This window comes from Ornithorhynchus anatinus, chromosome 16 (assembly GCF_004115215.2).
Source record: "Ornithorhynchus anatinus isolate Pmale09 chromosome 16, mOrnAna1.pri.v4, whole genome shotgun sequence".
Classification (NCBI taxonomy): domain Eukaryota; kingdom Metazoa; phylum Chordata; class Mammalia; order Monotremata; family Ornithorhynchidae; genus Ornithorhynchus; species Ornithorhynchus anatinus.
Window position 1 is genome coordinate 28917315 of NC_041743.1, and position 12707 is coordinate 28930021.

Sequence of the window (12707 nt, forward strand, 5' to 3'; positions counted from 1 at the left end):
GTGCTTACTACATACTAGGCCCTGGGGCAGATACAGATCAGACATGAGGACTCACAGTCTCATCTCCATTTTACAGATGAGGAAACTGAGGCCTGGAAAGGTTAAGTGACTTGCTCAGGGTCACGCAAGGAAGCCAGGCAGGGACAGAACTGAGACTAGAACCCAGGTCTCTTGACTCCCAGATCTTTCCACCTTGCACTCTGCCTCCCCAGGTAAAACACATCTGGATCTTGAAAGCCACTGCCAAAAGTCAGGAGGAGACCCTGTCATCCCCCATTAATTTTTTTTGGACTCTCTTCTTAATAAAGTTGGTGCTTTCGGAGACCAATGGAATTTTTAACTAAACCAATTTGAAAAATGGAAAAGTAGTCATTCTCTACAATATTAGACTGAATGCCATGTAAAACAGGGACGGGGTCTAATCTGATTATGTGAATAATCCAGTTTAATTAACTTTAATGAATTAATCTCAATTATCCAGCACTTAACAAATAGCACCATCATCTCAATGATGCTTGTCGATCAGCCGGAGGTCCGGTTAGAGAAAAGTGTCTATTCTCATTCTTCCTCCTGCTGATTTTAGCCCAAATTCCCTTGGACACCTTCCTCTGCCTCCAGGTTTGTTCCCCTTGAATTCCACATTCATTAGCCAGCAAGTGCTTTTTCCCTTCATTTTTTTTTTCTGTGTAGCCAGAGGGTTTGAGAGCTTGCACAGCAGAGCTGGGTTGTAAGTGACCCCTGCTCCAGACTGTGGGTGGTCTTCCCAGCTGATTTGGTAGATTTCCACTTTGGGGACCAACCTGTAGAGAGCCTTTGAGAATCCCATTTTCATTCACTTTCTCTCTCACGGCACCCTCCCCTCCGCTGGACACACACACAACAAACACACACACACACACACCCCAGGGAGTTTATTCAGGATGGAAATGGGGAACAAGTTCCCTTTTCATGACAAGAAAATGAAAGACAAGAGGCTTGTATGCAGCTGTTTATGGGGTTCCCCTGAGAAAAGGGCCTTACAAATGGTGGGTTCTACCGAACTGGGGATCTGGAAAACTAAAATTATACACCAAAGGCAAATTAAGGTGAAGAGTTAGCCGCTGTTTTAACCCTTTTTAGGTGGACTGAATGTCTTTTCTAGATGACCAGAAACTCCTTAAACCTGTCCCAGAAACCCCCCTCAAACTCTAATACATACTTGGGAAGAGTTGTATCTCCTTTATTAAACACTTGTTTTGTGTAGAGGATTGTACTAACCACTGAGAAAGAGTACATTAGTGGGAATTAGACAGCATTCTTGACCCTCCAGGGGCTCTTATTCAAAGGACAAGAGCAGAGAGAAGGAACAGGCCCACAGAGAAAGTTGTAAAAATGAAAACCTTAAAGAACATTTATACAAGGGCAAATGCACACAAAGTAAAAACAAAAAAACAAATAGGAAAGGCATGTGGCCTAGTGGAAAGAGCATGAGTCTGAGAGATAGACTGTGAGCTCTGTGTAGGATAGGGACTGTGTCCAACCTGATTACCTCATAACCTTCCTAGTGCCTAGAACAGTGCCTTAGGGCATCTTGTGCTGGAGACAAACTCAGCAGGAATCCTGGAAATAGCTGGGCTGGCTAACATGGGCAGCAAGGGCTACAGCAGTGGCTACCCTGGTAACAGCCTGCTAGTGTACACTGCTACTGCTACTGCACAGCACTGGCACTATGTTTTAGGACTTTGACCATGAATAGGTTTGTTATGTAAAATTCTTGAATACACATTATGATGTAATGCACCCCACCTGCCTAACTTGCTGCTTGCACTTTGGGTCCCAGGGGAAACATGTCTGGCAGTGATGAAAGAGTGAGAGTGACATGGCATAAACCTGCACTAGGATCAATTCCTCTGCCCAGATTTTCGGTCCTTAAGCCTTCATGACCAGACCGAGACTTGACTGTTATTTATGACACCATCATCACCATCATCCATTTCCCGACTCCTTTTTTCCCCATTCCAAAAGCACTAGCTGCCTTCCTAATAGGAGACAGAGTAGCAGAAGGAAAGGGAAACTCGAAGAAATGAATAAAAGAGCCAAAAAGGGGGAAGGTGTAGAATTGAAGAGAAGTGAGGTGTAAGCTAGGAAATGCCTACTTCAGAAGCTCTTAAGAGGGCAGTCAAAAAGGAAGTTTTTTGTTTTTGTTTCTAGTACCCAAATACCTTCACTGTCCTGAAGGTAAAGTATTTGGGATGATTGATTTTTTTCCTCAGTATTTAACAGCAGATCTGCTCCATATATACACGGAGGGAAACTATAAAATCTGTAGAAAATCACTCTGTGTTTGGGGAATAAAATGTCATATTGTCATATTGTGGCAAAGGTCCTTCAATCCATGTTTACCCAATCCTACTAAAATATCAACCTCCAATTCTCACATTGCCAAGAATTAGATAGGCACTTTTGGAGAACCCTTATCTCTTTCAGGCAGGGAAACAATTGGCTTGTGCCTTGCTAGACTTCTTCAACAAATAAAAGGCTTCCCAGAAACTTTGCCGATCAGTTTCCTCCAATTAAAACATTGGTTTGCTCTCCGCCCTTCCCACCCTGATTGATTCCCTCAGGTTTCTCATGGAGGTAGGCATTGAATTTCCTAAATTTCCCAACTACTGATTTTGTTCTCTTTCCTAGCTACTGAGAAAAGTGATATCAGAAACTGCAGGAAGTGGTGTGGGGAAGAAGAAGGGGACAGTCTGGAGTTTGGGGTGGAGAGAGAGGTATTTTTTGCCCCTTACAAGCCAGAGTGACAGAATCTTTTGAAGTCTGACATAAACTGCAAACGCATAGGTGGAGAAGCAGAAAGGATTCTCTAGCCCCTGCCCAAGGATTGGAGCCTTATGTTAGGCTTGGGTGACCACAGGGTGATTCTGAGCTGAGTCATACTCGTCCAGGACCTAGGCTTTCAGCTCCAGGAAAGCTGGGGTTAAATGGTAGTCTCTGGGAGGAGGAGGAGGGAGAGATGATATAAATGGGCCCCAGTCCCACCTGCAGCCTAAGAGAGCTTTCCCAGCAGCTTTTTTCCTGCTTACGGGAGAATCCCAGGCAGGACCTTGATCCAACCTGGTTCTTTCCCACGCCCCACTCCCTCTTCTCTAAGAATGCTAAAATTGAGTCTTAGTAGACTTGAGAAAGCAAACAATCACTTTGTAAAGCCGCTTCTAAAATGATCAATCTTGGGGAATTTGCCAAACGTGAGAATATCTATCCATAAAGTCGGAATAGCATCATGGTATATGTACCTAGGCTCATGTCTAGGTGGACAAATATAGCAGTTGTCGTAGTTCTTGATTTGGTTCTTGGGTATCTTATTGGGAAAATTAGTCACACCAAGTTACATGACCAGGATGGAATTGGAGATTTTCTTTCTTTTCAAACTACAGCAAGATGTGCCAAAGAAACTCCATAAATGTATTACTGCCCTTTATCGTTTAACTCTTCCCCCACCTTCCTCTCCAACAAAATTGTTTCCTGCCCCCCACCCGAGGACTTCTGTAGGGTTGAAGAAGACCCTTGGGGGTGCTTAAATGTTAGGATTGGGGGCTTTAGAGTGGAGGGAGACCTAACCCATTTTGTTCACCTGTAACTGATCCTCCCAATCACCCAAGGACCTGGGAGCATCTCCCACTTTGGCCCCAAATTGTATTGCAGATTTGAGTCAGAAATTCTGACTCTCAGACCAGTGATTTACCCAACTCGCCACCCACCACCTTTCCTCAACTCCCCATAAACCAACATTCCTTAATAGAGGTGCTTAATGCCATTAAATGAAGGTCATTTTTCTCTCACCAACCAAGCAATCAATGGCATTTACTGACTGTCAACTGTACACAAAGGATTGTGCTAATCATGCACTGTGTTTTTAAAACATCTCTCTCTCCCTTACAATAAATGATGCTATTAATGAAGCAGGGCTGCAGGTTTTGAAAAGTAGGACACATTCATTTAACTGCTAGGATGAGAGAGAGTAAAACCAATTTTAATAAGATTTATTGAGTATCTACACTGTGAGGAGAGCAATGGGCTAGGTGATTGGGGCATATAGTGAAAGTAAAAGACAAGCTCTCTCCCTCTAATGTGGGAGAGAGGTAAGTTTTACCACTATAGGGCAAAATGCTCTATATAGTTTCTCTAGCCTGAAAGCTTCCCCCTTTAGACTGTAAACGTCCTCTCTAGACTGCAAGCTTGCCCCTCTAGACCGTAAACTCAATGTAGACAGGGAACATGTCTATTGGCTCTGTTATAGTGTACTCTCCTAAGTGCTTAGTACAGTGCCTGTACACAGTAAGTACTCAATATACCACTGATTGACTGATTGACTGATGACTGTGACTGTAAGCTCCTAAGGAAAGCAGATGAGACAGAACTTCCAGAAACCTGAATTTCAGAAGTATGAGGCTTAGAAGCTGATTGACACATTTTTCCAAGGTTGCAAGAGGCTAAATGAGGGAAGAGTTCATACTGGCACCATCTACACCTTGTTTTATTAAAGGATGAATAGCAGGTGTTTCAGTTTTGCAACTGCCTCAACCACTTGACCACATTCTGTCCCTGGCAAACGGGTGGGGTGTGCTTGAGTGGAAGATCTGTGGAAGGCTAGAGAACTTCTTCCATTCTGATGTTGGCTTCTGCCTCCCTCCCACCCATTCCTTCTTAGCAAATCCCCTGTCTCCAACAAGAAGATGTTGTGTGTGTGTATGTGTTTATATAAACTACCGTGTAATTCCATAAGTAGCCTAAAGCAAAAATTAGTCCGCTAGGTAAATTTATACATCAAATGGTGGGGTTGGTTGGGAGTTGTGTAAACAGTTCTAAAACAGATGTAGCCTGAGGTGTACCCACTCCTTTATGCTCAAGTGGAGTAAGGTTCAGGAATAGAAATACAGAAACTGAGTCCTTACTGGGGGAAAGGAGCTGAAGGGAGCTCAGGAAAGAAGAATTAGAAAGTGCAACATCAAACTTAAGGATAGGAAAATGCAAATCACAAACTGGTGATGAATGAGGCATGCATGCAGAGCTGCATGGTCGGAGGGGCTGGAAGTGACTCCATAAATGTCTAGGAGGCATTTGTTCCCTGGACAGACCATGACTCATTGATAGCGAGGGTTGTGAAACGTGGAACTGAATTATCTGGAGACTGGTGGAATTCATTTTCTTGGAGCTCGCCAAGAATAAGACAGACATATTTTCTTATCAAGACTGAGTTGAGCTAAGTGCTGATTGGATTTAGAGGAAGGACTGGAAGATCAAGCCAGGTTGCTTCCAGCTCCATGTAGCTCACACCTGTGTGTTTCCAAAAGACAGGAATTTGGATCCTCCTGAGAGAACCCACCTCCAAATTAGTCTAGTGGAGAAATATCGCTTACGTGCTTTATTTAAAAAAAAAAAGGAAAACAAGTCCAAGAAGCCTCAACCAAATAAGCTCCAGCAGCACGAGAAAGCAGAAGTGCGCTGTCTTCAAGACCGAACAACTTGAAACGAAGACGGACTCGTCTTGTGGGTTTTCTATTTAAACAACTTTGTGGGCAGTGGTGGTCTGCCAGTCCCCTGTTCAAAAATCAGCCCTTTCAGGTGTCGTCGAATATTTCAGGGAGTATGTAATAGCTCACATGGGCTGGTACTATCGGACACGTCCCAGGACCCTGACCGGCTTTCAGAATCCGAGTGCACATACTAGCTTCGGAGGTAACCAGATATTTCCTGAACCAGCAGCGTTAAAGGTCTCAAAACAGTTCTGTAACACACAGAGGTGTTTTATTCACACTAGGCATGTACGGCACTCTGTTCTTCACCTCTCGTTCTCTGCTCCCTCAACCTGGAGAGTGCCCTGCGTTGAAGTCTGGACGTCTCCAATCCGGGGGCACTGCTGGGCAGAGTTGCTCGGGGAAAGCCAAAAGCAGACTCCCAGAATGCACTTCCCTCCAAATCTCTAGAAACAGGATGGGAGGGGGTAAAGGGAAAGAAGGAAAATAATGTTTGGGGAAAATCTTGCACTTTGCCCTTCGCTGGAAAAGAATTCAAGTTAAGTCAACTGGGCCTAGTGGGTCTTCGGGCTCTAAGAGGAATATACCACGAGATGGCAGCATCCCAGAACATTCCCGCTGTGCTAATGAGGCCCACATCCTGCAGTTGCCCCGGCCACCATCTATGCCAGGGACACAGCTACCTTTCTGGTTGTTAGGAATACGGGTCGGTAGCCAGGATGCTTTAGCCTCCATTCCTTCATTCAGTAGTATCTACCAGCTCTTACTACAGTGCCTGGCACATAATATATGATTACCAAGTACCATCATCATTATTATTAAGTGCTTACTCTGTGCAAAGCACTGGACTAAGCACTTGGAAGAGTACAACACAACAACAGACACATTCCCGGCCCACAACGTAGAGTAGGAAGCAGATACACTTAATTGAATATTTCAAATTAAAAAAAAAGTTAACCAAATGTTACATCTCTCTTTTGAATTAAAAACAATAATAATAACGTTGGTATTTGTTAAGTGCTTACTATGTGCAGAGCACTGTTCTAAGCGCTGGGGTAGATACAGGGTAATCAGGTTGTCCCACGTGAGGCTCAAAGTCTTCATCTCCATTTTACAGATGAGGAAACTGAGGCACAGAGAAGTTAAGTGACTTGCCCACATCAAACAGCTGACAAGTGGCAGATCTGGGATTCGAACCCATGACCTCCGACTCCCAAGCCCGTGCTCTTTCCACTGAGCCACGCTGCTTCTCGTAGCAATCAATCAATGGTATTATAATTTTTTTTTGTTTTAATGGTATTCGTTAAACATTTACTACGTGGCAGGCAAGAGTACTAAGTACTGGGGTAGATACAATATAATCAGATTGGACACAGACCATGTCCCAGTGGGGCTCAAAGCCTTAATCCCTATTTTACAGATGAGGTAAGTGAAGAACTGAGAAGCATACAGCAACAAAGTGGAAGAGCCAGACTTAGAACCCCCTTCTGACTCCCAGCCTGTGTTCTATCCACTAGGCCACACTGTATTTGTTAAGTGCTTACTACGTCCCAAACACTGTACTATCGTTGAGGCAGGTACAAGATAATCAGGTCCCACATGAGGATCACAGTCTAAGTAGGAAGGAAAACAGGTAATGAATCCTCATTTTATAGTTGAGGGAACTGAGGCATAGAGAAGCTAAACAACAAGCCCAAGGTCACACATCAGGTACATGTGGTGGAGCTAGGATTAGAACCCAGGGTTCTGGCTCCCAGGCTCATCTTCTTTCCACTGAGCACCTCCTGTGTGCAGAATACTGTACTGAGCAACTGGGAGAGTACAATGCAACAGTATTGGTAGACATGCTCCCTATCTGCAATGAGTTTACAGTCTAGAGGGGAGACACGCAGTAATATTATGAAGTGGTTGTATCACTGCACTTTATTGCTAAAAACCTCAGTAGACCCAAGGTTAGGGATGAGTTGGAGTAGGGTAGTAAGATCATAAACTTAATAATGTGTTCTGTCGGAAGATAAACTTCAGATGACTAGTTTGTTGATGGTGGATTTTCAACATTTAGTGCTGAAGGGTGGCCATTTGTCCAGTTTCATACCAAATATTCTAGCTTACAGATGGGCTGTCTTTTGTCCAATAGAGAAATGGCACTGATGTCTTTAAGACTGGAATTTTAATTTTAGGCTCCCAGTCTCCCTTGACCTCGGCTCCCGTTGCCAAGTTCCTCAGCGTCAACATTCAAAGAGACCTGGGAGGGGAATGTAAGACTCTGGGGCAAGTGAGGGGGTCAGGAGTCTCCACAGATGAATCCAGGTTCAGGTTGTCTTAATCAGACTTCCAAAAACAGTGCATAGTATGTCATTTTATTACTGTCTGTGCCTACCACGTGCCTCTGTCTGTCTGGATTCCACAAAAATGAATAGTTCCATCCTCTTCACACAGTAGGTATGCAATAAATACTATTACTTAATCGATTAATTGATTTTAAGAGCATCAGTGGCCACCCTAATCGATTATGTGTCATTGACACATGCTCTTCAATTAACTCTACGTAGACCTTCCGGGATGAAGTATGGGACCAGTGTCCAATATTACACTTCCCCTTCCCCTAAATTTCCAGTCTCTGGAGCCTAAATTAGCCCACTCGATTCCCAAGAAACCGGGAGTTAAAAATCTGGAAGACATTCTCATTGCTGGGAGTATCCTCACAGCTTGGTTATTGTCTGAACACAGAAGGAGTAGTGATGCAGGGCCTGTTTTGCCTCCCGGAAACTAACAATAATGATAATTGTGGCACTTGTTAAGCTCTTGCCATGTGCCAAGCACTGCACAGAGATTTGAGGTAGATATAAAACAATCAAAAAACCAGCATGGCATAGAAAATAGAGCACAGGCCTGGGAGTCAGAAGGACTTGGGTTCGAATCCCTGCCCTGCCAATTGCTGTGTGACTTTGGGCTATTCACTTCACTTCTCTGGGCCTCACTTCATTTTACAGTTAACTCATCTGTAAAATAGAGATGGAAACTTTGAGCCCCACATGGGATAGGGACTGTGTCTAACCCGATTTGTTTGTATCCACCTTAGTGCTTAGTGCTGTGCCTGACACACAGTAAGTGCTTAACAGATACCACAATTAATATTATTATTAGATTAGACACAATCCCTGTCCTACATGGGACACTCACTCTAGGGAGAGATAGACAGAGTTTGAGATGTGGGGTAGGATGAGGTCAGCTGTATCTTTTGCCCTCCCACTAACTGTCAGAACCAGGGTGTTGGGTAATATAGAAAATGTCACCTCAGCAAACCACACAGATTCTGTTATTTGTGCTTTCTCTCTTCCCCAGGTTCTGCATTTTTTTGTTGGTTTGATAAAGCTCTAAAGTAGGGCATGGAACCTGTCACCTTCTGGCTGAGAGTTAGCTCAACAAGAGAGATTCCCATGGCAGGATGAAGATCCCCTTGAGGTGCCCAGGGTGGGCTGAAATGTAGCCACTCTGGGGGTCTTTGAGTCCTTGCGAAGTTCACCCCAGACTGAAATAAAGTGAGGCTCTGGGAGCCTGAGCTGGCTCAGTGGTAAACCTGCTTAGGCCATTTTGAAAGATGAAGTTGGGGTTCCACATCTGGATGCAGAAATGGAGCTGACTAAAGCCTTACTTAACACTGTAAGGGAACTTTAGGTAAGTTCCCTGCCCACAATGAGTTTACAGTCTAGAGGGGAGAGATTAAGTCTACCATTTTATTACATGGTACTCTCTTAAGCAGTGAGTACTGTGCTCTGCTCACAGTAAGCACTATTGATTGGTTGCTTGATTCAAAGAATCTGCCCAGGCTCAGCCAGGCTTATCAGATTTTATTGTGGGTGGAAAGGGATTTTGTTAGACCAGAGAACTGTTGCTTCCTGGTGCTGTTTTCTGCTATCTATCTTCATCCCAGCACAGCACAGCCATCTGGCAAATGTACTGGCTCAAAAAAGAAAAGGAGGTGCCAGATTTCAACCCACCGACTCTTACGTCTCGAATTCAACTTGGACATCAAGCTTGTTCATGTTGAACACTTCCTGTTTCGGGAGCGAAAAAGACCCCAATCAGTTAAGAGGCTTATGAAACATTTGAAAATGTTTCCCGGATGGCAACTAACCCTTAGAAACCACGTTTCGATGAGTTAAGTGTAAATGAATCAAAACCATATGGATTAAATTTCCCTTGTAATGCTCCCAGGCTTAGCCGGTAAGGCCAACATTCGGGGCAAATGGCATAGCCGGGAAGAGTGGGGGTTATTAACGTAAAAAAAAATCACTTGAGACATTTGTCCCACTCCACCCGGGTCACATTAACCTGAGGCTCATTTCCAGGGCTCATTACACACGAAAGTCAACCAGTTTCTTTCCAATGGGGCCAGATTTATGTAGCCAGGCCCCTAAGGCCTCTCCACTGCTACAGGTACATAGATAATCAACTATTTCATTCTAATGAGACCTCTGAGGAGAAACAGGAAATGGAGAACATCTTTATTTTGTTGCTGGGGCTGTTAGTTACTTCTTAGATACATTTAGAACATGGATACCACCCTAGCTTCAGATTATCTCCAAAGGGAGAATCTACTTGGAGATTTATAATCTGATTTAGGGGGGTTTTCCCAGGATCAGGGCAGAGCTATGGAACACATGTACTATGTGTTTCAGCCTACACTTGCTAATGACTGCTGGGGCACAGACGCAAATGATTCAGTTTTGTTCCTCTGACTTCAGGGCAATATTTAATTTCATGCATTCGTTTTGAAGTTAAAATCTAGGCCTCATATCTTCAAAGCCCTTGGGAAACCCACCTCTCTGAGAGGTATCCATTACTTTCTGATTTGCTTCTATCCACCGCAGCACTTAGCACAGTGCCTGGCACATAGTAAGTGTTTGACAAGTACCACAGTTATTTCCACCAACCTGGTCATATCATCCCAATGGGCAGATTCATTCATTTATCCATTTATTTTGTCATTTTCCAAACTTCTGCTAACATACTTTCTGCCTTTCCCATTCAGTGTTAATCTCCTGGAGGGCAGGGGTTTGTCTTTATTTTCCTAAGCACTTAGAATGGTGATCTGAGTAAAATGACACTCACTGAATAGTCATAAAGGAAGGAGTACTTGTTTGGCTGTCATTTAATCAATTCAGCCATCAATCAGTCCATCAAACAATGGTATTTACTGAGCGCTTTCTGTGGGCAGGGTTAAGAATAATAATAATAATAATAATAACGATGGTATTTGCTAAGTGCTTACTATGTGCAAAGCACTGTTCTAAGCACTGGGTGGATACAAGGTTGGGGCTTGGGGCTCACAGGGGGGCTCACAGTCTCAATCTTCATTTTACAGATGACTGAACTGAGGCCCAGAGAAGTGAAGTGACTTGCCCAAGGTCACACAGAAGACAAGTGGCGGAGCCGGGATTAGGACTCATGACTAGGTAGACCTGATCCTTGCCTAGGGCAAACAACAAACATACATCATTTCTGTTCAAAACAGCTGTCAGCCATTGTCTTAAAATTTCACTGCCTAAGTAGGTGAAATTAAATCAGATGTTCTGGCATCTCCCAACTTCTCTGCAGCATGGTGGCCCACACTTTGAAATAACCTTGTCCCACCTCACGGTCAATGGGAGGGAAAGGCTTTTTAATTTTGAAAAGACAGCAAAGAGGACACTGATTAGAGAATTTTACAATCGACCAGGGAAGAGAGGACAAACTAAAAGACACAAATAAAGAAAAATAATAGACCCTATATGGCAGAAACTCGTGAGTATATACAAAACATTAGAACATCACTGACACAATCATATAAACTAATTTTTCTGTTGGGTCACCCTTTCTCTTTCTTTTCCCTCTCCTTAGTATCACTGTTTTTTCTACAGTAACTTGTCACTCCACTATGGCATATGGGAATTAATTTTTCCTCGTCATATAATGTCATTAACGGCAGGCTGGTCCAGCCACTGACATCTTCTGAAGAAAGCCTTTGAGGTGTCCTTCCGTAGTCAGGGCCCAAATCCCAGGATATGTTGTGTTGCGCTATGGGTGTCAGATCAGTTGTAGTCAAAAGTGAAAAGCAAACCTTAGTTAACAAAAAATGGAGAGCCATCTTGCCCCTTTCTTAACACAAGTACCAGGGATAAAATGGTGTGAGGCACAGCTGATTGGGGGGGATGGGGTGCTAAGCACTGAAATCGAGGACAGACCCATGGACATTCTTGACTCTTGTGGCTCTCCCATTAATTGGACTGTTGTTTCCTCCAGTGGACCACCAGCATATTATAAGCTCTATGCTTCTATCTTCTCAACATCAGGGTCTTCCATATGAGCCATCTCTTCGGTCAATCAAGCATATTTATTGAACACTTACTGTTTGCAGAGCATTGTACTAAATGCTCGGCAGAGTACAACACAATGAAGTAAAGGACACGCTCGTAAAGAAACAAGAATTGCCTTTTCACCCTGAATAAATAATTGTGGCATTTGTTAGTATATGTCAACACTACACAAAGCACTGAAGTAGATATAAGATAATCAGGTTAGACCCAGTCCTTGCCCACAGGGGAATACACAGTCTCAGGGGGAGGAAGAACAGGTACTGAATCCCCATTTTACAGATGAGAAAACTGAGGCATGGAGAAGTTAAGTGACTTGTCTAAGGTCACACAGTAGGCAAGTGTCAGAGCTGATAATGAGAACCCAGGTCCCCTGACTGTCAGACCCATGCTCTTTCCCCTAGACGATGTTACTTCTCAACTCTTTCACCATCTAAATGCAAACCACCCTCCCCATTCCCTCTCCCCCAAAGCTTTCCCATGAAGCGTTCAAACCCACATTGTCTCCAGAAGCCACATAACCACACAGAGTGAGCCCCTCTCTTGGTGCGTTAGAAAGCCTGGAGGATAAAATACAGATGTTCAGACAAGCTGCCCAGCACTCACAGTGCTTTGCTTCTGTGGTATGTTACGGGGAGATGAGTTTGGGGCAAAAGATCCCTTCATTCACTGGATGTTGTTACTCTCCACTCGGATGGTTTGTTCCAAATGACACCATCAAGTGGCACCAAAAAAAGGGAACCAGCCACACCCTTTGTCAAAATGTGGATCTCAGAGGCCTGATTTCCCTAGGAAGGACGGTAGTAAAGTTGAATAAAGTCAGAGTTCACAT